Raw genomic sequence first — 26,305 nt, 5'->3', positions numbered from 1 at the left:
TTAGTGGAAGGTGCTAACTTGGGCGACGTACTCGTGGGATCTGTTAGTGTCATTCGTTATTGTCAGACTCTTCTACCTAGACGGAAAGGTTTTTGAAATTATACCAGTCTTTTCCGTACCTTAAGTGTCATTCTGCTCAGATTTACGTGGAAGCATGGACTTAGAGATTTCCGAGTTTTCGGTCATCTGAGAGAACTGAATAGAATCATAGAAAATACCTTTGAATGTCCCAGTAATAGAAGGATTGTATGATTAAGCATTCAGTGAAATTTCCGTTTAGTCTAAGAATTTTTATCAGATTATTGTCTTTTTGCACTTTTTATGTGCTGAGCTTCAGTATCGGTCAAAAGAGACCACTTATGTTAGTTAGAGAAAAATTATTTGTTAATAAACGGAGACAGAACTTTATTCTTATGTTTTCTTGTGGGAGTCTACTGAGCCCAGGAAACTTCAATGGAGACAAGCGTGTAAACAAGCTTTATACCCAACTGTCACAGGTACTGCCACCTAGTGCACAGATTTTCAGCCATGGCAATGGCTCCAGACCCAGTGGACTCAACTCATTCAGTGCTCCTTCTGCTGCAGAGGACACACCGCACCAACGAACTCCTTGTGCAGAGGCTGACGGTGATCTCCCAGTCGGTGCTGGAGTTTGGTGGACACCAAGCACAACTACACTCCTTGGTCTGCAACACCTGGTCACTGCCATTCTGGGAATTCGTCTGCATGTTTCAACCTTAGTCGTGCTGCATGGCATAGATGGAGCAGCTTTTCCACATCCATGATATCACTTGTGAGAAGCAGCAATGTGCTCTCCTCCTGGCCAGCTCTGGATGTTCCGTATATCAGCTGATTTAGCAGCTCCACCCTAGGCATCTTTACATCACAATGAAGTCTAGTCTTGTCAATTACTTTGCTTCTCAGGTGCTTGAGGCACAATGCACCACAATTTTTTTGTTTCCGTAAATTATCTTTTGTATCTTACAGGGGATGGATAGCCTAGTTGCAGGACCTCTCTAGGGAGTGCCATTTTCAGTGTGCCAAATTCAGATGTAAACAATTCTGTGACTCTTCACTCATCCGGGAGATGGTTCTTGTTCATTCCCCAGATGAAGCATTACAGCACAGCCTCCTGAAACTGAAATATCAATCACTGGAGGTGTGTCTGTCTTTTATTCTCAGCTTTCAGCCATCTTAGCTCTTTTTGGCAGCTTCGCAAAATCGACTGGTGGTGTTTCCCTCACGCCTCCGTTGTGGGAACCCTTCCCAGTCTAAATCCATGCAGAAGTCCGACAAGGAACCGCTGGACCAGCGCCAATTACTGCAGCTTCCTTATTTTAGCCAGTGCTTTGTCAGTCATGCCAATGATAGCAGTGCCACTTCAAGCAGGTAAAGAGTTCTGCCTGCAGCAAATCCGGCCAAATGGCCAAAGACAGCGGTCTTCCATGACGATACCTGTTGATCGGACTTTCATTCCGTCTCATGACTCGAGATTGGCAGTGGAGGATACTGACCCCACTGAAGTATCTCTGGTGCGGTCCATTCTTCCACCCTCTGGGAAGTTGAAGTCTTTCTCTACCCCAATTAATTGAGTACTGTTGGACCTGAAGATAGACACCAGCACCTCTACCACCATCATCGACTAGCCTATGTATCAGGAAGTGGGGGCACACAATCGCCTCAATATTTTCACACGCCACTCCACAGTTTAGGCAACAATCGCATCTCCATCTCCAGTTTCAATATGCTTCCATGAGTTTCACAGCTCGGATTCAGGTGGTGGCTACCGATGGTGCTTCTAGTATCCTTGGTCTGGGCCTTTTCGCAGCCCTAATTCCACCATTAGCGCCGTGGACAGTAGTTCTGAGACGTCAGAGCTTTTTGGCAACTATCTGTTGGCGTTTCTAGCCCCATCCTCCAGGATCACTAATTTCAAAGCCCTCATCCCCCTCTTTACCACAAAGGTAACAAAGTTCTGTAAGGCCCACACCAACCCATTCACTCTATTCAACAGGAACTGCAGCGGATTCAAGATGAGGGATTTTTCATGCTGGTCTCAAACAGCAGATTTGCCATTCTCATAGAGTTTTTGGAAAATCCAAACTGCATTCTCAGGATCTGTGGTGATTTTAGTGCTACAGTTAGCTCTAGTCAATTACAAAATTCTGCCCCAATCCCAAAGTGGAAGACTTTCTGATTAAGTTTAGGGATAGTAAAGTTTTCACCAAGATTGATTTCTGGGACTCCTTCAGATCCACCTTCGTGTGAAAACCTTGTGACCAGTTGTCATTTTGACTTATGTCAATACAATCGACTGCAGTTTGGCAATGCTAGTGTGCTTGCCATTTTTCAGACATATCTTGAACAGTTACTCTATAATAACCCTGGAGTGGCCAATTACTTAGACGTTATCCTGGTGTCTGGTAAATTGGACGAGGACCTTGAATGCTATTTCAATGTTCGCTTTTCCATTTTTGATCAGGTTCAGTTTTGGTACAACAGGGACAAATGTGATCTCTTCATTGACAAGTAAAATACCTGGACATGTGTTTAGTGTTTGCAAACTTCACCCTACCCCACAGTGTTCTGAGGTTATTCAGAAGATGCTGGAGTCCAAAGACAGATCTAAATTGAAATCAGTACTTGGACAACTTAATTACTACCAGTGACTCATCCCACATGCTACAGCCCTGGTTGAACATTTGTACCATCCGTCCTTGAAAAATGTCTCTTGGTAATGATCATCACGATACAAGAGATCATTTAGAGACCTACTGCATTCACTCCTGCTCCCCATCTGACTGATTGCCTTCGACCTTTCCAAGCCTCTAGTCTTGGCAGCTGATGCATTGCATTAAGATGTGAGGACAGTTCTCTCCCATATTATGGATGGTGAGGAATGCCCAATCACTTTTGTTTCCAAGAACTTGAATGCTTGCAATACAACACAGTCAGATCAAGAGGGAGGCACTAGCTATCATACATGAATTGTAAAGTTTCATGACTATGACTATATATTTGAGTTCATCCTTCTGACTGACCATAAGCCATAACTTCCACTGCTCAAGTTGACTGTCCCCATCCCCACCAAGAGAGTGTACCCTTTCTATGCTGGGCTCTTGTCCTCTCCAGCTAGACATATGGGACCTGTTCTGTCTACAGCACATCATGCTGATGCCCTATCTTCTTTCCAGGTTGCCCATAGGACAACCTTTGATGCCAACCCATAGGTCTGCTTCCATTTGCATACATAGGCAGCGGACACAGTAGCCTTGCTTCCTCTGGACATGGACTTCATCAGCCATCAAACGGCCAGTAATGTCATCATCCATGACGTCTGACAATACATCCACTGGGACTGGCCCCCTAACTGCAAGATACTACATCTCAACATCTAGGAGTTTTGGGTGCATCGAGAAGAACTTTCTACAGTGCTGAGTGTTGTTCTTATCCATGTCAACAATGGCTAAACACATGTGGTCGTCCTGCATTCCCTCCATGAACAGGCCCTTAAGCTGTTCAATGAGTGTGACTGGGCAGTGGTTCTGACTAAGTGGCTAGCACAGCAACATGTCTACTGCAGGGGCTTGGATGCTGCTAAATGGTTCAAATGGCTCTAAGCACTACGGGACTTAACATATGAGGTCATCAGTCCCCTAGACTTAGAACTACTTAAACCTATTTAACCGAAGAACATCACACACATCCATTCCCGAGGCAGGATTCGAACCTGTGACTGTAGCATCAGTACAGTTCCAGACTGAAGCACCTAGAACAATGGCTGATATGGTTGCTGCAATAGCCAATATGGTCGCTGCCTGTTCCACATGCCAGAACAATGAAGTTGCCTCAGCTCTAAAATATTTTCCAAGGTCCCCTATGTCCACTCCTTGTTCCCACCTCCCTCTCGATTTTGCTGGTTACTATCTAGGTGCCTCCTGGCTCATAGTCACTGATGCCAGCATGGGATTTCTGTTTGTGACTCGGATGGTATCCACCTCCTCAGCCCAAATTTCTTGTTCAGATTTAAGCCCTGGCAGAACTCTCTAAATCTACAGTGGCCCCAGTTCAAGTCCACCACATATTCTAACTCTTGTGCTGTGTATAGCCTCTCCCTTATTCATGCACCACCATTGTATCTGACATCCAATGTCATCACGAGCAGTTCGTCTGCACTTTCAAAATACAAATGTCAAAGCTATGTCATCACTATCTCATGGATGACGTCCCACACGCTTTTTGGCATCCTATTGTGCCATTCCACAGGACGGGACCACTCTGTGGAGTGGTTGCATGGCTGACCACATAGTTCCTCCCTTTCCATCCTTCATCCACAGGAAAAGCGCGAACGGCCCCCACAGTCCCGCCCTAATCGTTTCTCCTTACAGAAACCCATGTGGATGACGAATTTTTACCGTGGTCGAGCCCACTCTTTCCTTGCCGTGGCGCCTGCATCCTTGGCTCAACCATGCTGCAGGTAACCCTGCAGAACGGAACCTGATTTTGCAAACGCATTATTCAGATTCGAAATCAGTGGTGCTCCTCCACCCAAAAATCTCACTCAGTTTTCTGTTGCAGACCCCCAGGCCATCTAGGACCACACAGGGAATGTCGACGTGACTCTCCTCCACACAGCGACTTGGGACATCACTTTAAAAGGGACAGAGAAGAATGGCGTGTCACAGAAGTCATCAACTGCCGACGCATGCCTCCAACTCAAGTCTGCTCAGGAGGGCTGCAGCAAGCACAACCCCAATGACTCAACAACTGCTCAATCCAGAGAGCCAAGACGTTTCCAGCTCAGCAACAGAGGGCTTTCGTATACACCAGACACGAGAACAGTTGGTGCTCACAACTGACAGAGGTAGCTCCTGCTGTGGACCTTTTGTTGCGTTCTCTGAGTCATGTGTAGCCAATCGAATGCAAATATACCTCCGCCATGTGAGTAATCAATACTACACTGGCCCCGATCCAGGAAATTTGTCGCAGCCAAATAATAGATGTCATCTACTATGGATGGTGCACTCCTTTAGACTGCACACCGCCTTCGCCTCCAGTGGACAGCGTCAAGTTTGTCAACGTGCTCGTGGGATTTGTTGGTATCTTTTGTTAATGTCAGACTTTTCCGGCGACACTGAAGGATCTTTGACATTATTCCAGTCTTTTGGGAGCCTTGAGTTTAATTCTTTTCAGACTTCAGCCTCTCAGTAGGATCATGGACATAGATATTTCTGAGTGCTTTGTCATATGGGAGGATTATATCGTATCATAGAAAACATCTTTGGGTCTTTCAGAAATAAAAAGGTTGTTTTATTAAGCACTCAGTGAACTTTTCTTTAGTCCAAGATTTTCTTCCAGCTTATTAAGATTTTCGGCATTTGTCTGTGTTGAGCTACAGTATCGGTCAAAGGAAACAATTGTTATTCAGCTAATGAACATCATTTTGCTAATAAATGGACATCGAATTTTAGTCTTATATTTTTTGTAGTAGTATTCCGAGACCGGAACACTTTGTAATACAAAAATGGTACAAATGGCTCTGAGCACTATGTGAGTTAACTTCTGAGGTCATCACTCCCCTAGAACTTAGAACTACTGAAACCTAACTAACATAAGAACATGACACACATCCATGCCCGAGGCAGGATTCGAACCTGCGACCGTAGCGGTCGCGCGGGTTCAGACTGTAGCGCCTAGAACCGTTCGGCCTCTCCGGCTGGCACTTTGTAATACACTATGTGATCAAAAGTACCACCACACCTGGTTGAACATGACTTACAAGTTCGTGGAATCCTCTATCGGTAATGCTGGAATTTAATATGGTGTTGGCCCACCCTTATCCTTGATGACAGCTTCCACTCCCGCAGGCATACGTTCAGTTACGTGCTAGAAGGTTACTTGGGTAATGACAGCCCATTCTTCACGGAGTGCTGCACTGAGATATCGATGTCGGTCTCACCTGGCACGATGTCGACGTTCCAAAACATCCCATAGGTGTTCTACAGGATTCAGCTCACTGTGTGCAGGTCAGTTCATTGCAGGGATGTTATTGTCATGTAACCATTCCGCCACAGGCCGTGCATTATGAACAGGTGCTCGATCTTGTTGAAAGATGCTATCCCCATCACCGAATTGCTCTTCAACAGTGGGAAGCAAGAAGGGGCTTAAAACATCAGTCTAGGCCTGTGCTGTGATAGTGCCACGCAAAACAACAAGGGGTGCAGGCCCCCTCCATAAAAAACCACGACTACACCGTAACACTGTCGCCTCCGAATTTTACTTTTGGCACTACACACGCTGGTAGCTGACGTTCACCAGGAATTCGCCATACCCACAGCCTGCCATCGGCTCTCCACATTGTGTACCGTGTTTCGTCACTCCACACAACGTTTTTCCAGTGTTCAATCGTCCAATGTTTACGCTCCTTACACCAAGCGAGGCGTCGTTTGGCATTTACCGACGTAATGTGTTGTTGATGAGCGCCTGCTCGACCATGAAATCCAAGTCTTGTCACCTCCTGCCTAACTGTCATAGTACTTGCAGTAGATTCTGATGCAGTTTGGAATTCCAGTGTGGTGGTTTTTATAGATGTCTGCCTATTACACCTTACGACCCTCTTCAACTGTCAGCGGTCTGTCAGTCAACTGACGAGATCGGCCTGTACGCTTTTGTGCTGTTCGTGTCCACGTTTCCACTTCACTATCACATCGGAAACAGTGGACCTAGGGATGTGTAGGTGTGTGGAAACAGACTTATGACACAAGTGACACCACCTGACCACGTTCGAAATCCATTAGTTCTGCGAAGGGCTCATTATGCTCTCTCACGATGTCTAATGAGGTCGCTGATATAGAGTATCTGGCAGTAGATGGCAGCACAAGCCGCCTAATACTAAAAAAAGTATGTTTATGGGGTTTTCTAGATACTTTTGATCACATAGTGTAGGCACACCACAAAATCTCCCATATTGTTTTTCAACAAAAGGCGTTTCCCCATTTGCCAGTTCCTAAGTTCCTTGGTGTCACACTGGATCTCAGTCTGTCATTTAGGAAATACCTAGAAACAACTGTGGATGAAGTAAACCACGCAACAATATCCTGTATAAGTTGTTTGGCATCAAGTGGGAGCATATGGTCCCACACTCTGAGATTTTGTCCTAGGACTCTGTCGCACAATACTGTTCCTTTACGTGGCTGAATAGCATCCACGTATGGAAACTAAATGCCAGAGAGACACACAACTCGATCCGTATCAACACACCTCTGAAATGGTTACCTCTGCTGGGTCACATTGGCCCTCCTCTGCTCCTTACAGAGGACTTCTTTGTCTGCCGACTGAAGAGAGTTCAAAGTGACCCAGAATTTCCGTTGCATGAGGACATTCCTCATCTATCACCTAAAAGATTCAGGTTCAATAAATCACCACTTGACTCCGTGGCGCCACTTATAGACACAGACTTCAACGATAGAGTGCACCGGCGGACAGACTGGAGCACCGATAATTTGACGACTCACTGGCACATTTCCTACTGCACATAAAGACCTACTGATTTCAAACATCCAATTTTAGGATTTGTACAAGAATTTGTAGAAGAAAAAAATCAGTAGAAGCGCATACTACATGAACATTATAACTACAGACAAAAGGTGAGGCAAAGAATGTTACTAGAGTCGATTTACATGTACTACAGAGGAGGATATCTTCGTCACACACCTCATCGCCAGAAGCTTAAGTTTTGATTTCTACTCCCTGAACTCTAATTCCCTTTCCGAACATCTTATTCGTTTCATTTCTTTCTTGTTCAATGTACAGACTGAATAACTTCGAGGAGAGACTAGTAAGTAACAATTTAGTTATAGCTCACAGTTCATGCCCTTCTACTCTAATAACCGCAATCTTACTCTCGTGTCTGTCGTTTTTTCATTGCTCACGACTTGTTTTATGATGTACTTGAAAAAATTTATTGCTTTGTGTTATTTACAAAGCATTTAATAATTTATTTGAGTTTATATTCGGAGAAAATGTTGTCCTCGATTATAAGTAAGGACATCATTTTTATCTAGCTCGTGTCTTCCACTGACAGAAACTTATTTGATTTCTTAACTGCCATTTGGTGACAATAAGACTAAGAAATTCAGAAATGTCAAGTAGTTTCTTTCATATATTCTAATTACTCTTTATTTTCTATTTTTTGTACTGGTGACATGATTTTCAGTACCATACTGAATTTTCCTTCTCTATCGTGAAATCTTATACCAAATGATATAGTACTAAAAAAAAAAAAAGGATTTCTCAATGAAAAAGGAAATGACCTGAAAGTGTTATTCCGCTGGTTCCTTCCAAATCCACGTAAATGCTATTTTAATCCTCAGACGAGACTCATTTTTGCAGCGAGGAGTGGAGGAGGGGGAGGAGTCGAGGGAGCGAGGAGAGATCGTCAAGCGGAAAGGAAGAAGGACATTTGTTTTTCATCTGAATAGGGTTGCCCTTTGAAACGCCCTGCTTAAGTCCGCAGACAGAACAGGTAGTTGGAATTGTGGAAAGGGGCCAAAGAGGGGCTGTTAGTTACACTCAAACACATATAACTTTATTTAGTTGTCCAAACAATAAAGCAAAAAATTTTTAACTTAGTTATCGGCTGAATAGGCCACACTAACTTATGCCTTAAGGGCACAACCACGTCAATTTAAAAACGGCTGAAACACATTAACTTAAAATTCAGACTCAAAACAGAATATTTAGAATGCAGACGGCCGCACGTAAGTAAGTTCAATAACTTGGCTGAAGGCCCAACAAATCTAACACTTGAAAATCAAACGAGATGATTTTAAAGAAGGTTGAAGGATCGCCAGAGCTTATATCGATAAGCGCCGCTGCTGCCGCTCACGAGCAGACAAGGCAGCAACTCAGTGACACCAGTAATAGAAATTAACATAACGAGGTGGTACTACAGTAAAAACAGGATGTCAAATGAGATATGGCATGAACACGAGTCACACACGGATCAACCTGAACGAGTGAGAAAGCTGTGACCATAACTCGAAATGGGCAGAATAATAATGAGATACGTTTAACAGCAGTCAAAGTATGTCACCTTGTGTAATTTTAACAGTAAGTTGGGTTAGTGAAACTAAGGAGGCAAGATGACCAGCCATAACGAGAACTTTCCTGAATCTTGTTGAAGAAGAAATAAGATCTTTACGGGGCGGAACGTCCGTTCACACAACATTTCTGAAAACGTTTCACCTATGACTCTGCTTATAAATGCTACGACCATTTGATGGACTCTGTATTGGGAACTCGTGGCGCAGACGGTTTCCTCTAGACTGTGCTAATTCAATTCCAGACTCCTGTGGCTGACAGGACAGTATCTTTTGGTCAAAGCTCCAGCAAAGCGCAAAACATGCTCAGCGTTTCATCCAACAAATGTACGTCCAAACGTTTTGGACATCAACAGTAGACGGTTTCTTATGTACGACGCAAAAATCGTGTCCACGGCTGTGTGTGAGCCAATACGGCAGGGCCGGGCTTAAGACGCCGCATAGTCTACGGCGCGCAGGCATTTGGGGTTTAAATGACGTGGACTCTGCGATGGTGCACTCAATGCCTGCAAACTCTTACATACACATGAAAAGTAGCATAGTTAGAGGTTAACAAACGTTATATTAATTAATATTCATTTTAATTTTACTAGTTATTTTATGTGCTTTACAAGTGGGAACGAGAGATACCAAACTAACAGTACTGAAGCCCCTGTATAGAGATATAGATCACAGTTATTGGAAGTTGTGATTGCAACTAATTCAGATGTTAGTAATTTTCGCCGAAATGGGGATTTCTGTTGTAAGGGAACTTTTGTGCCAGGTTTGGACGGTCCCTCGTGCATGATAACATGATAGTGGGGCCAGAGATCCGGTTCCGGCGGTCGGAAGAAGTGTTTTGTGTGCTAACCCAGCTAGGCAACATGTCCGAAACCGTGCAAATGAGGAACATTGCCTTCTGCATATTCGGCCGTTTTCTTCGAAACGTGCGGTATGAAATGGCCCCCACAGCAAGAGGCCCACCGGACTGGGACTCAAATTCTCCTGCCGTCAATAGGCGTTACCTTGGCCTGTGCAGTCACAATCCGGATCAAACTGCCTTAACTTAGTGCTACAGTCACCACAGAAGATAAACAGCTAATGAGCTTCTTACTCGCCATTTCTGACAGTCAGATCATCCGGACTTACGGAGGTACCTCGTAATTACGATCGCATCTCGACCGCTGCACTGCGCCCCCACCCCCTCCCTCCCTATCACTGAGGTAGTCCCCCACTTCGTACTGCTGACTGCCGTCTGCCTTCATCAGTATCTCTCTAGCTCACCTTCGCCTTCAATTAAGTGTTTTCTGTTTCTTGCGTCCTCTGATTACTTCCGTATGTGGCTTTTGTGATTCATAGAGTGTACTATACCGGTCAAGCAATAACTCTCTGGTATATTGGAATTTTTGCCACCCGTTTGAGTACATTTTTGCCCTGTTCTATCTGTTAGCTTAGGGATATACCGGGTGGTTATAAATGAATATCGGGGTTTTAACATCTTATAATATTGATTACATTAAACTCACGGTAATAGATGATATGTCAAATGTAAGAGGAACTCAAACAGTTGTGTTTGGCACCAGTGCGCATTCGCAGCGCGCAATGTTTCCGTCGAGTAGGTTGAACTTCACTGTACGCAAGCGCTGAATAGGTCACAAGGGGCCCAGTGACAGGGCTTGCTTTGCTTGGCCTCCTCGTTCAGCCGACCTAACGCCATGCCATTTTTTCCTTTGGGGCTTCATCAAGGGTCGTGTGTACGTGCCTCCGCTACCAGCAGACCTCCCTGAATTAAGAAACCGGATTAAAGCAGCTGTTACTACAATCATGGAAGACACACTTATCAACATTTGGGAAGAACTCGGTTATAGACTTGATGTGTGCCGTGTGACAAATGGTGCTCATATTGAACATTAATACGGTTCTTGGTAAAACTGTTTGAGTTGCTCTTTCATTTGACATATCATTTATAACTGTAAGTTTAATATAATAAATATTATAAAGCGGTAAGACCATTATATTCATTGCCGGCCGCTGTGGCCAAGCGGTTCTAGGGGCGTCAGTCCGGAACCGCGCGACTGCTACGGTCGCAGGTTCGAATCCTGCCTCGGGCATGGATGTGTGTGATGTCCTTAGGTTAGTTAGGTGTGGTATACACCACTTCTAACAAACGCCGAACAACCGGCTCCAGTACGCGTCCGCCAAATACATCGCTGGCCGCACTTCTCCGGGCGGCTCGCGGCTACCATCGCTGGCATAAAATAAATAAAATAAAAAATATTATTTAAATATTAATTATTCTATCTGTATGATGGTGATTGTAATTGTAATTGATATTTGCTTATCTGGAACGTGGACGTTTAATTATTCGGTATCAGACGCTTGACAATGGCTTTTTCGTAAAGGCAATGTTACTCGTAGTTGACCGTGAAATAAAACTGAAATAATCGGACTTCGTAATTAAATCGTTTCCAAAGACTGCTGCGGTAGGTGCGGACTCATAATCTAAATCTCAATATTACAATAATTTGTCAGCCATGCCAAAACGTCGTACAGAGGTGATTGTCTACTAAACATAAAAAAGTTACACAGTTAGTTAAATCAGATATATTCAATGAATAAACCTACAGTTCATAATCCTACTTACTTTTATAAATATAAATTCTTTACAGAATCGAGTGCCTAGTCTGGTTGCAACTCGCAGTATTCTTCTATAACATGAAATATGGCGGTGTGCCAGACAATAGAATAAAATACGTGCTTCTCGCACCACTTCTACCAGAGCTCTCTCATTCCTTAATCAAACATAAGAGTAACGTAATTGTGCTTTTTTTTTATCAGCGACACAGCGCTGCAGTTGTGTGCCATAGGCTTTATTTATTTGTCACTGATTATTTATTTAATTAATATTTCGAGTTTCCGAGGAAGCTCACGCTCGGCATGCAAATGTGCCTTTATATTGCCCCCTGAATTGCGCAGCGAAAGGACACACCTGCAGGCGAGCAATTCACCTAAAGGCACAAGAAAATCTAAGTTATCTACAACTATTTACATGACTTACATTATACACATTATATACAAAATTTGAATGACGCAGGTGCGCCGTAAAAGTTCTTATGTTGGCAGATAGAGTGCGCGCATGCGCAGAAGCGCCTGTGTGACTCCGGCACTGCCGTTATATCGTACAGTTAGATCACGCGGCACAGTATTGCAGTTCATATTGTTCGTGTGCGCGTGTTTCTCAGTCGTTGCACAAAGAAAATATTCAACCAAGATTACATATGAAGATTACATTCTATGACAGGTAACTTAGTTTTAAATTTACAATATTTGTTATAACACAATACAACTTAGATTGTTGAATGTTCTTAGTTACATAGTATTGTTTTGAAATACTTCAAAGAAAAATGTCCGTATGTTTCAGGTGCGTTGACCTATACACATCGTGTCGTTATTACAGTTCATATTCATCTGCTGCACAATAATTTTTTACAGGTTAGTATCGTCGTGGTAAAGTTTTTTTTTTATCACAGTAACATCGTTGTATAACAACGTGATTAATACATAAGCGTGTCCATTTCCCATTTCCATTATAGTCATTGTGATGCAGTTCGTTGTGACTAAAAGCATTGCTTATTACAGATCAGACGTGACCCGTCGAGTAATTGGTCCACGTGCAGTTCGTTTTTTACATTCCGTGGAAGCTTGGTTGCAGAACCTCGGACGGCACATAGCTGGCGTCGATCCTTGGACAGTCCAGGTAAGAGTGTCCGTCACATTTCGAGAACATTTCATTCCCTGAAGTTCCAACCAAAATTCTTCCACCCGTCGTGTTGTTTTCTGGACAGGCACTATGTGTCCATTTAATCCAGTTAACATCTTGAAGTTAGGTACTGTAGTAATGTCACTAGACGATGCACGAATTATGCCCTCCACATTTTCAGTTTTTTGCTGAATATAGCTCACCTAAATGTTCGTAGTTATTAATCAAAGAAATCATTCATCGCGTTTACATAGATACGCTGCATAATGAATGGCATTAACCGTTTCCTTCACATAGGTTTCTGCGTAGTTGCAGAGTTAGTAATGTTCGTTAATGTCCGTGAACAGAGGTTCACTATGCAATGTCTTTTTGGCACTCGTTTTGTTCAAATTTTTACATAGTAACAGTTACATGATACATCAGTTAAAAAAAATATAAGTAATTATACATACACACGTCACATATTTCCTTAGCATAAACATAATACAGTTGCACATAAAAATGTTTGCATCATCATTACATAGCTATAGGTTATTACATTGTGTCACGTGATGTCATCTGAAATTAAGATAGGTTAGACACAACATTCATTACATCAGTAGGCAAGACCAGGAGTTTTCACTACTCAATAAATATTCAAAATAGTAAGAGAGAGAAAATGTTCGATTCCTCGCGTTTTGTGCGTGTGTGTAGAGTGTCTGTGTGGCCTTGACTACTGATAGATGCTTTTCGTGTTGAGAGATGTGCGTCTAATCTATTTCTCAAAGTAAAAGATCGCTTCACAGATGACGTCTGTCGGTTCGTCAGGTGTCATACCAAGTCAGTGGTACCTACAATAACAAATGTTCCGTGAAAAATTAATATATCATTCACTGCTACGTAATCATAAATTTTATTTTGATATTCCGTCTTCCAGGTGGTGGCTCGCGCTGAAAGAAGAGTTCTTCTGCCTTCAACTGCGACTCTGGAACCGCTGAAATGAAAATTTCTACACTACTTATTATCTGTGTTGTAACAACAGAGTTTTTCGAGTTGCTTAGCAATATTTTGATGGGTATGACTTTGACATTATTCAGCATGAAATGCTCTAAGATCTCGGTGTGCGTATAGCCCAATAATTTTGTTAGTTCTACGATGTTGTAACAGATACGCACCAGGATGCGGTATGTTAACAATTATATAAGGTCCTTCATATAGCAGACGCCACTTAGCGTTGCGTCGTTTGAGTGCTACAGATTTATGATGAGTACGAAGTAGTACAAGCATTCCTACCTCGAATTTTTGTTTTCTTTTTATTATGTTTCTGTGATGTTTGTTTCGTATCTGTGTGTGATGTGTCAGCGTAGTCAATACTTCTTTTATTTTCTGTTCAGGTGTGATTTCCTTGTCTGACAACTTAGGTAATGGTTCTATCCACTGATCGTTCTGTTTGCAATTGAACATGATCTCGTTAGGTGTGTAATTTGTATCATAAATATTTAAGTTATTGTGTACGTCTTCGAAAAAGACTTAGGTAGGACACCCAATTAGTATGTTTTGATGAAATATAGGTCCTCATGAATCGATTTAATTCTCGGAAAAATCTCTCAGTCGCGTTACATTGTGGACTAAACCTCGAAATAAATATACTTCTAATGTTATTGTCCTTCAAGAAATTTCTCCATTTGTACCCAGAGTAGTATGCTGCATTATCTGACAGAATTGCTTTAGGTTTTCCCACGTGCGTCAGGTAATCACTTGAGAATCTTCGTATTATAGCACTTGCAGTGGCGGATTTTAAAGCATAAAGTTTGACATGTTTAGAAAATATATCGTAAAAAGCTAAGATATATTTGACGCCTCCAGAGCTTGCTGGATGCGGTCCACTGATGTCAGTACACAGAATTTCAAGGGGTTTACTAGGTAAAATAGAATGTAAATCTGTTTTTGTGGATAAATTCTGAGGTTTTGATTTTTGACATATGACACATGTTTTCAGTTCCCTGTAAATTTTTCTTCTCATATTGCTAAAATAACAGTATGTGCTGAGCTTTGCCAAACACTTTTTCGTCCCATAATGACCCCAAACTAAGTGTGTGTGCCAAATTAGATTACGTTCAGACTCTTTGGGAATGCATACACACCAGTTAGTAGCATTTGGATGTCGGCGGTAAAATAACACATCATTGTGTAACTTGTAATACTTAGTCGAAGGATGATTGTGTTTTTCTAACAGTAATGTTATTATCTTATACCAGTGAGGGTCAGATTTTTGTAATTTAGCCATGTTTCTGCACATATCAATATAATATTGGTGATACTGCTTGTCTTGCATTAAGAGAATCCTGTAGTCATTTATATTTTCTAAGTCACTGTTGGTATCATTCATAACTTGTGGAAGTCTAGACAAAGCGTCTGCAATGGTGTTGTCCTTACCTTTTATGTACTTAATTTCAAAAGAGTAGTTCTGAAGTGTAACTGCCCATCGTGATAGTCTAGGATGTACAAGTTTACAAGTTAACACAAATGTCAGGGCCTGGTGATCGGTGTAAATTACTGTATGTTTTCCAAATAAATAATAATTGAATTTCTTGAATGCCCATACTATGGAAAGTGTTTCTAACTCAGTAGTGGAGTATGTACGCTCACATTCAGTTAGAGTACGGCTTGCAAACCCAATAATTCTTATCTGTTCCTTTTCTTTATTCTTTACAACTTGAAATAAGCAACATCCCAAGCCAGTTCGTGAAGCGTCACAAGTCATACAAAAGTCTAAATTGAAATCTGGATGGCTCAATAAGTTTGCACGCACTAAAGCATGTTTAATTGTATTAAAGTCATTCTGGCACTGTTCCGACCAGATCCAAACTTGATTCTTTCTGAGTAGATTTAGCAGATGTTTACTGTTCAAAAGTGGTTGTGGCAAAAAACGTCGGAAAAATGAACATAGCCCAAGGAATGATTTTAACTGCTTTTTAGTTCGAGGGCTAGGAAAGTTTCTGATAGCATCTAATTTACTGGGATCTGGACGTATGCCCTGCGAATTAATGATATGTCCTAAATATTTTATCTCACTGCAACAAAATTTTGATTTTCTAAGATTGGCTGTGACTCCAGCTTGTGCAAATTTTTCTAAAATTCTTTGAAGTGTGTCAACGTGTTCCTTCCAAGAGTGTGTAGCTATCAGTATATCATCTACATAGTGTGTGACTGTCTCAACTAAATCGTCGCCAAGCACGGTATCCAGGGCTGTAATGAATACCCCAGAGCTGACATTCAGTCCGAAGGGTAGAACACAAAACTGATAGGTTCGCCCCCCGAACATAAATGCAGTATATTTCCGTGAATCAGGAGTGATACCCACCTGCCAAAACGAATTAGCGAGATCTATTGTGGAAAAATATTTTGCATCTAGAAATTTCTGTAATTGCTCTTCTAAATTTTCGGGTTTTGTGTGAACCGGTAAAATTATTTCATTAATTGCTCGAGCGTCTAACACTAACCTAATGCTTCCATTTGATTTTTTGACAACAAGTAGAGGACTACAATAAGGTGAGGTGGATGGTTCAATGACCTTCCAGTCTAACATTTGTTTTAATTCTTGCCACACAGCAGGTCGTTGAGATAACGGTACGTTATATGTCTTGTGGTAGAATATCTTGTGAGGCTTAACTTCAATCTTGTACACATACGTGTTGATAACACCTAATCGTTTGGTAAAAACTTGTAAATATTTGGATAACACTTCCTGTAGTTTTATACGTTCATGTACACTGAGAGCTGTAGCTTCACTTATCTTATGATCAAGCAATGTTTTCAAGTCCAATAGCTCTGTGTCAGATGAGTGTGTTTGCATATCTTGAATGTCATTGTCAAGTACTAACTGAACCTTGTACCCTGTACAGTGTTTGTCATGCTTTAGAGTTCTCCTGTCCAAATCAATAATAATTACACTGCCTTTATCATTTAAAATACATTTACCTTTGGAGAAGTCTATAATAGAGTCCTTCTCGCTCATAATATCTATTCCTAATATGCAATTTGTCGCAAGGTTTTGTACAACCAGGAATGGCCATTGTACGGTTCCATTACCTATTTTAATGTTTACAAAAACTTGCTTCGTAACCCTACATGACTTATTACCTAGTGCAGTAGTTATTTTACAGTTTTGGGCAGGAAACTCAGGCACAGGTTCCAATTCACGCATCTTTTTATAGAAATTAAAAGACAAAACGCTCACAGCTGCACCTGTGTCTAGGATAATAGTAGTTGGAATCCCACCTACTACACCAGCAGTAGATGCTAAAACAATTTCATTTGTGTTTGAACGACATTGTGTACTGTCTTGTAAAAGTTCATCTGATATATTCTCATTGTGGTTGTATCTTATAAATAAAACAGGTAATTTTTGTTTAGAATTATTCGGCATTTCATTATTCTGTTGTTCAAGTGTGGTGTCAAATAACTGATTAACATTGAAGTCGCCCCCCAAGAATTCTTCAGCCACGACCTGGGGCATAGAAGTGACTGTTTCTAGTTTGTTGGATTAGCATTTGTACTAGGTACTGACACAGATTGAGGTTGTGCATCAGGTGTCATTTCTATTATATTCACATTCGGAGATTGCCTATTATGATCTCCAAACTTTTGCGGTTGTTGTTGCTGTTGCGCATTATAACTTACCTGTCGGTCGTAAGGTATGCTCCAATTTTGTCCTGGTGGCTGCTGTGGTAAAGCAGAGTTTGAATGAAAGTACTGATCGTTACGAGTCCAACCTTGATGCTGTCTTGGCTCATAGTTATTATTATTTCTATTTCTGTTTGTGTTTTTGTTGTTGCCTTTGTATCCGTTGTTACCGTTGTAGTTATTACCGCGGTGCCTTTTGTATGGATTGCCGCATGAAGTGTTATTACTGTTGTAACTATTGTTTGTATTGGAATACGCGTGTTGATTTTGATTTTCGTATTGAGACGGCATGTGAGTTTGCTGTTTTTGCTGTACCGCGTATCCAACTGTGGGCGCGCCAGAATTGAGTTGGCAAGCCTGCATGTTTTGCATACCACTAGTGTAAACATTGTGGCTGCTAATTTGCCGCGCGAAGCGCTGATCTTCAAGTAACATGTCAACCGAATCTAAGACTGTTAAAAAATAATCTGAATCGTCATCCGGGATATGTAGGAGTTTTTCTTTAATGTTGAAAGGCAATTTGGCCTTCAACGCACGGAGTATATCACGCGTTGCGACTGGTTCGTCTAAAAAGTGTCCCATGTTAAAGTATTTTTCAAAATATCTGCGTAAGTTGCCATTTTTACTGTTAAAAGTTTCAGGTTCTAAAATTTGTCTTCTGAGTCGCTCCTGGACGGATTGCGACCAGAATTTGTTCAGAAAAGCACGCTCAAACTCACTGTACGTGGTACATACGTCAGCTTGACTGTATGCCCAGACAGCTGCATCGCCTTGGATGTAACCGACAATATATGAAATCTTTTTCCGGTCACTCCAAGTGCGTGGAAATGCGTTACTAAAAGATTTAAGAAAAATCACCGGATGAATGGTTCGTTTTTCTGGGATAAAAATCTGAAATTGCCTGTGTTTCATTAAGCTTTCTTCTTCCTTCGTATTGTGATATGGATTTATTCCACTGTAATTACTGGTATGTTCAGCTGGCGAGTAATTACGATAATGTTGCTGTGGTTTACCATGATAATAGCTTGTGTTTGTGTTTGCACATCGTGGTATGTGTTGTAGTCGTGGTGTGTTTTGTTCTTGTGTGTTTGTCGTGTGCGGTATGTGTGTGTCATACTCGAATGTATATTGGTTCCTGAACTGTGCATTTTGACTGATATTTTCGTTACATTCAGACTGTGGTCGATCGGTGAATTGTCTCATGGGTGCAGTGACGGATTGTATTGCGTCACTGATCAGCTGTTTGTTATTAGTAATGTATTGCGCTACGGAGTCGTGCACAATTGTTGGTAAATTTTCACGTAAGCATCTATCAAAATGTTTGTCTTTGTTCACTACCCAATCATGAAATTCTTTATTAATATTTTGAAAATGAGCTGTGGCATCAGATTGTAAGATGTCAGTCAGGTGTTGTTCAACATTGTCAAATTTATTCTGTACGTCAGTAATTCGTTTTTCAAGGTTGTCATGTACTGAAGGATATGTTTGAATTTGTTCAGTAAGAACTTCACACGTGACATTAAGGTTTTTTACTTGTGTCTGTAAAAGTGCTACGTCAGTTGTAGTCTTTTCTTGTCTCGTATTAAGCTGGGAAAATTTAGTACTGAGTTCAGTCATCTGTTTGGTCAGTGTGGCTTCTATAAGTTCCACACGTTTACATAAAGTGTCATTACCTGTCTTGAGTGCTATGAGGTCAGATTTAATTGCGTCATTTTGTGTCTGTAAGGTTGCCATGTTTTCGGCGTTCTGTTTCCTTATGTATGCCATATTTTCTGCGTTTTGTTTCATTAGCATTTGTAACATGTCGGCAATGTTTACTGTTTGCAAGGTCTGTGCCCCCGTCGCGTCATTAGACGTGACGTCATGCATCAACATGGGCTCTGACTGAGACTTTGAAATTTTTGTAGTGGTTGCTGTCGTAAAGTCATTTTCTAACATTTGTCTCTCGTCCGAGTCAGATTGCGTCTGAATAGTACGTCTTTGCTGTTCCATTTTTGCGTATTGATTTCTAGTTATTACCATGCCACACGTGATATATGTTTCAAGAAAATATTTGACACTGATTTTAAAATAAAATGCAGTTGAGCATGAATCGCTCGTAGCAACAATGGCTGTCTGTTAATTTAAAAATATAAACTGAATTTGAGATTATTGGTAATGGCTGCTGTCCATGTTACTACGTATCGTACAGAAGTCGGCCATATTGTACACTCGTGTATTGGTATTGTTGCATACGTTATTGTTTAAGGAAAAGTACTGAGAATGAAATTTATCACTGAAAACTGTTATGCACGAAAGAAACACTACAGAATCTACTGAAAAGCTAATACACTGAATTATACGTCTGGTCAAGCCTGCTAATGCAAAGATGCTGCGTCTTACCTTATTTTGCTGGAAGTTTCATTGCGTCTTCCCGCAAAATTTTAGAATTGGAAAATATCTTCAGATTTTTTTTTTATCTCTCATACATTCACGTCCAGGTCCAGAAAGTTGATTTTTCACATGAAACAAAGAGAACAATGTAACAAATGACAAAATAACAAGTCCGACACGCAGTCGCCAATATAAAATAAATAAAATAAAAAATATTATTTAAATATTAATTATTCTATCTGTATGATGGTGATTGTAATTGTAATTGATATTTGCTTATCTGGAACGTGGACGTTTAATTATTCGGTATCAGACGCTTGACCTTGGCTTTTTCGTAAAGGCAATGTTACTCGTAGTTGACCGTGAAATAAAACTGAAATAATCGGACTTCGTAATTAAATCGTTTCCAAAGACTGCTGCGGTAGGTGCGGACTCATAATCTAAATCTCAATATTACAATAATTTGCCAGCCATGCCAAAACGTCGTACAGAGGTGATTGTCTACTAAACATAAAAAAGTTACACAGTTAGTTAAATCAGATATATTCAATGAATAAACCTACAGTTCATAATCCTACTTACTTTTATAAATATAAATTCTTTACAGAATCGAGTGCCTAGTCTGGTTGCAACTCGCAGTATTCTTCTATAACATGAAATATGGCGGTGTGCCAGACAATAGAATAAAATACGTGCTTCTCGCACCACTTCTACCAGAGCTCTCTCATTCCTTAATCAAACATAAGAGTAACGTAATTGTGCTTTTGTTTTATCAGCGACACAGCGCTGCAGTTGTGTGCCATAGGCTTTATTTATTTGTCACTGATTATTTATTTAATTAATATTTCGAGTTTCCGAGGAAGCTCACGCTCGGCATGCAAATGTGCCTTTATAAGTTGGTTGAACTTCACTGTACGCAAGCGCTGAATAGGTCACAAGGGGCCCAGTGACAGGGCTTGCTTTGCTTGGCCTCCTCGTTCAGCCGACCTAACGCCATGCCATTTTTTCCTTTGGGGCTTCATCAAGGGTCGTGTGTACGTGCCTCCGCTACCAGCAGACCTCCCTGAATTAAGAAACCGGATTAAAGCAGCTGTTACTACAATCATGGAAGACACACTTATCAACATTTGGGAAGAACTCGGTTATAGACTTGATGTGTGCCGTGTGACAAATGGTGCTCATATTGAACATTAATACGGTTCTTGGTAAAACTGTTTGAGTTGCTCTTTCATTTGACATATCATTTATAACTGTAAGTTTAATATAATAAATATTATAAAGCGGTAAGACCATTATATTCATTGCCGGCCGCTGTGGCCAAGCGGTTCTAGGGGCGTCAGTCCGGAACCGCGCGACTGCTACGGTCGCAGGTTCGAATCCTGCCTCGGGCATGGATGTGTGTGATGTCCTTAGGTTAGTTAGGTGTGGTATACACCACTTCTAACAAACGCCGAACAACCGGCTCCAGTACGCGTCCGCCAAATACATCGCTGGCCGCACTTCTCCGGGCGGCTCGCGGCTACCATCGCTGGCCGCCTTCGCGCGCGCGCGTTTGTCAGCACACAGCAATTGGCTACGCCAGGAAACATTGCGATTGGTTTTCCCTGGAAAACAGCGACCCCAGCCGACGGCTCCATTAGCTAGCAAGTCTTATATAAACCGTGCTGCCGCCGCAAACGACAGTTCTAATCGGGAAGTGCAGTACGCCGTGTTCCAGCTACTTGTGGATGACTCGCCGCACCACTCGAGGTTACCTGGCTGCTCGGCGGAAAGTCTTGCGACTTCACTTGGAGAGACTGAACTTCACTGGACTTGGGAATAATTACGGAACGTGCACCCCACCATGCACATTCTGACATTGGTATAACCAAACTTTAATTCTGCATTACTTCTGAATGTGAGCTTAGGTAGACGCTTGGCTATCATAATTGTTAAAAAGTGATTTGTGATTTAATAAACCAGACTGAAGAGATTTGTGTTATTCCTGGTTATAACATTAGGTTTAAGCAATTCTAAGTTCTAGGGGACTGGTGACCTCAGATGTTAAGTCCTATAGTGTTCAGAGCCTTATATTCATTCATAAACACCCTGTATTATAGGGTCTGTATGAAAATACATATATTTATTTGTGTCTGTGGTAGACTTGTATTCAAGTAAAATTATGACGTACCTTCCACCATTAATGTATGCACTGGTACGAGATGAGTGTTATGCCTCAGGCACGGCTGAGGCAGACAGGTGGGTTGTGGGGACTGGTTTCCAAGGAACACAGTTGGGAACGCGTCGTTCCCTCATATGATACTCTAGACACATGTAGCATCTTCCGAAAGAGATCTGCTCAAAGTTAGTAAGAAGAGGATGTAATTGACAATACAATATACTGTCTGATCAAAAGTAATCGCAGATCCACATATAACGCATAGTTGATGTCACCAGAGGCGGACCCGCGGGTGTAAAAGGAGGCGGTGACTGTTGTGTTGTCAGCAGCGAAGCGGTAACAACAACAACAAAAAAAAAGGTTCAAATGGCTCTGAGCACTATGGGACTTAACTTCTGAGGTCATTAGTCCCCTAGAACTTAGAACTAGTTAAACCTAACTAACCTAAGGACGTCACAAACATCCATGCCCGAGGCAGGATTCGAACCTGCGACCGTAGCGGTCTTGCGGTGCCAGACTGCAGCGCCTTTAACCGCACGGCCACTTCGGCCGGCGCGGTAACAACACGTTGTGTCGGTCACGGGGATCTCAGTGACTGAAAACGCTGACCAGACATTGGATGCCACGTGAGTCACAAATCCATCACTGAAATCTCAACCCTTCTACAGCTGTCCAAGTGGACTGTTTGTAATATGATTGTGAAGTGGAATCGCAGCAACGACAGCTAAACCAGTGAGATCTCAGTACTGACGGACGGGGACCGTCGATCATTACGGTGGATGGTTGTAATAAATTGCATGAAATCACTGGAAGGAGACAATCGCGCATTACGGAGCATTATCAACTGTCCAGCTAGCACAGTGATTGTGCGTAGGGAGTTAATAAGAGTACAATGGTCGAGCAGCTTCTGACCAGATACACAGTTCTGTACTCAGTGTTAACCGTCGCTTGAGATGATTTAAGGGGCCCCGGAAAGGCTCAAAATCATGAAAAGTTCAATTTTTACTTTTTTCGTTTTTTGAATCTGCCTTTTAATAGATATATAATTTATTCAATTCCGAAGACTACAACTATTTTTAAATTTTTTTTGAAATGTGTTCTACATGGGCGTGACCCACTGTGGCGCTGTTAAACTGCTGTCAAATGGTGTTATTATTAACGTCCGTGTTCATCAGGTACATTTTAGTGATGTGAGATAAAGTATGTGTTGGACACGTACAGAAGCGAATGGGAACAAGACTTCGGCGACTGAAAGCTTCGTACAAAAAACAAAATTTCAGTGATGGTAAAGGGTTGGATGGGAAGGGAAGGTTAACTGACAGTGTAATTGAAAAAATACAGAACTATTATGGAATGGCTATTAGGCAAAATACACAAAGTGTCGACGAAATGAAGAAGGCTGTTTGGGGTCTTTTTTTTCATACTTCTTCAACCGATGAAAATCCCCAACATAGCTTGTGTCCCAAAGAAGAAGACAGTTGGTGTAAATATAACAAAGGATTGCTAACTGGTGAAGTGTACACTCATAAGCATAGTCTGCCTCATGCAATAATGGAGGTGATAAAACCTATTTTCAGAGACTTAGCAGCACCTGAACTGTTGAAAAAGTGTATTCACGGAAAAATTCAAAACCCCAATGAAAGTGTAAATAGTGTTATATGGTCGAGAATCCCCAAGACTGTATTTGTTGGAATAGAAACACTTCACTTTGGTGTGTATGATGCTGTTGCGACTTTCAATGATGGCAACATTGTAAGGTGCAAGGTATTTAGAAATATGGGAATGAAGATAGGTTCTAACATGGTACGAGCGATGCTTGCTTTAGACAAGGAACGCCTTCGGGCTGCAGACAGGGCTGTAAAGAGTCTAGAAATACAAGCAAGAGTAAACAGGAGGAGGAACAAGAGGAAGCTGGAGGAGGAGTTTGCAGAGGATGAAGATAATCCATCCTATGGACCTGGAATGCACTAAAAAGTTAATCCAATCTTTGTCGCTCGATTCCCAAAACTTTTATTTTCTCATACTAATTACATGTTTTCTAAGGATCTTCCAAACATATTTGTTTCAAACTTTCAGTAAATGTTACACAGTACCTTCTGCATAATTTAACACAGCCTTTTTCCTAAAAACTGTATATTTTTGAATATATAAATAAAACATTGCAAAAAAATGTTGTGAATTTTCATTACAATTGAAAAAAATCATCTTTAATAACTGAACTAAAATTTTGTAAAATCCCTGTGTTAAGTTGTAGCCCATATTCCAATAAATAATCTGTAAAATGTTCAACTTCCTACCTCAAATACTTTGTGAGGAAAGATGTAATTTATAAGCGTTATTTTAACATTGCAAGTATAGGGCGTTCCGGAGCCTCTTAAAGAGGGCCGCTACTGGACAGTTGATAACTGGAAGCGAGTGATTTGAAGTCATGTGTCACGGTGTATCCTGTAACATTTACAAGGAACCCCTTGTGTTCGAGCCACATATTGTTTCTTTATCTTACAGTTTTACATTTAAATGCACCCGATAGATTCCGACGCCATATTTGTTTACAAAATGTGACAGTATATATGTCATGTGTTACGACTGTGAAAGGAACCTGTGACCACTGGAGTGTTTTCTTTCTCCACTAGACAGTGCGACAAGTTCCTCCAAAAAATCGTAGCACAATCCACACACAAATGTCATATTAACAAAGGTAAATCCACCTTGATGGAGGTTTAAACCTTTGAAACGCGTCGCGGAGATAAATAAACAGTGATTGGTAACAGTAAACCTGTTGTTCTATTCAATTTCAATAACAGTCACGGTAAAGCCTAACCTAAAATGTTCGCATTTAAAGACTTACAATTACTTACAACATCTGCAGATATCATCTAGCATTCAGGGAATAAGGTGGCACACAGTCGGGAGCCAGTGGAGCATATGGCGTTGCCGGTGGACAGTTGTGTGGGGGCGCTGTGGCTACACATGAGAACGTCCGTTACGTCAGGAGCGACGATCGTAGCGAAAGCACAGTTATTCTGGCGCGAAGCACGTTATTTATTTATTTATTCGTATGGATCATATGAAGTTTAAAAATACAGGTATATAGCATTAATATATGCATATAACAAGAATACAAAAAGACAAAACTACGTATAAAACTAACTATATGTCAAATGGCTCAAATGGTTCTAAGCACTATGGGACTTAACATCTGAGGTCATCAGTCACCTAGACCTAGAAGTACTTAAACCTAACTAACCTAAGGACATCACACACATCCATGCCCGAGGCAGGATTCGAAACTGCGACAGTCGCAGCAACGCGGTTCCGGACTGAAGCGCCTAGAACGGCACGGCCACAACGGCCGTCTAACTGAATGTCAATATCTTAGTTCCTAATCCATATAAGATCGGTATCACCAGCTTTCATGAGGTCTCTCCAACACCACTGAGAGGGATGCAAGGGGCATTCCTCTCTAAAGTGCTTCTCTGTCTGTTTCGGAGCCCCACAGTAACAAACCGGAGACTCTGTAGCACCCCTTCCGTAAAGAAAGTCTGCACGTCGTCCGTGCCCAGTGCGAGTCCCGTTGAATGTGACCCATAGTTTCCTGTCGGGTTCTGTGCCAGCAGTATCACAGTTGTACGTTCGGAACCACTCACGTTTATCAGGAGTTTCAATAAATTGACAGTACTGACCCCACAGGTCTATCACCCAAGGCATCTAGCTGTTCTGCTTGCGGTAACGGTGCGTTTCTTAAACGTAGTCTGTTTCGTCGTAGATTTATTATCCTTCCTGTATGGGTAATTCTAGCTACTCCTGAAGCTTCCAGCATTCTGTAAGCAAAGCCTCGCTTCGACGGATTGTGGGTGGACAGACCCTGCTCAGCAGATGAAGCCAATAAATCGGTGTTGTCCCAGTTATTAGCGCATAGTGTGTATCAACTGGACACGATCAAATTGGTGTGGCAGCTGCTTAGCTCCAACGGGGCACAATACCCTACTGCTGAGAAGACCAACGCTGTGGCTTTGTGTGCAAGGTTCAAAATGGTTCAAATGGCTCTGAGCACTATGGGACTTAACATCTGGGGTCACAAGTCCCCTAGACTTCGAACTACTTAAACCTAACTAACCTAAGGACATCACATGCATCCATACACGAGGCAGGATTCGTATCTGCGACCGTAGCAGCCACGCGGTTCCAGACTAATGCACCTAGAACCGCTCGGCCACAGCGGTCGGCTATGTGTGCAAGGTATGTGATGAAGCTCCCCGTGTAATTCCA

Source organism: Schistocerca cancellata, chromosome 2 (assembly GCF_023864275.1).
Source record: "Schistocerca cancellata isolate TAMUIC-IGC-003103 chromosome 2, iqSchCanc2.1, whole genome shotgun sequence".
NCBI lineage: Eukaryota > Metazoa > Arthropoda > Insecta > Orthoptera > Acrididae > Schistocerca > Schistocerca cancellata.
Note: the sequence above shows the minus strand (reverse complement) of the source record.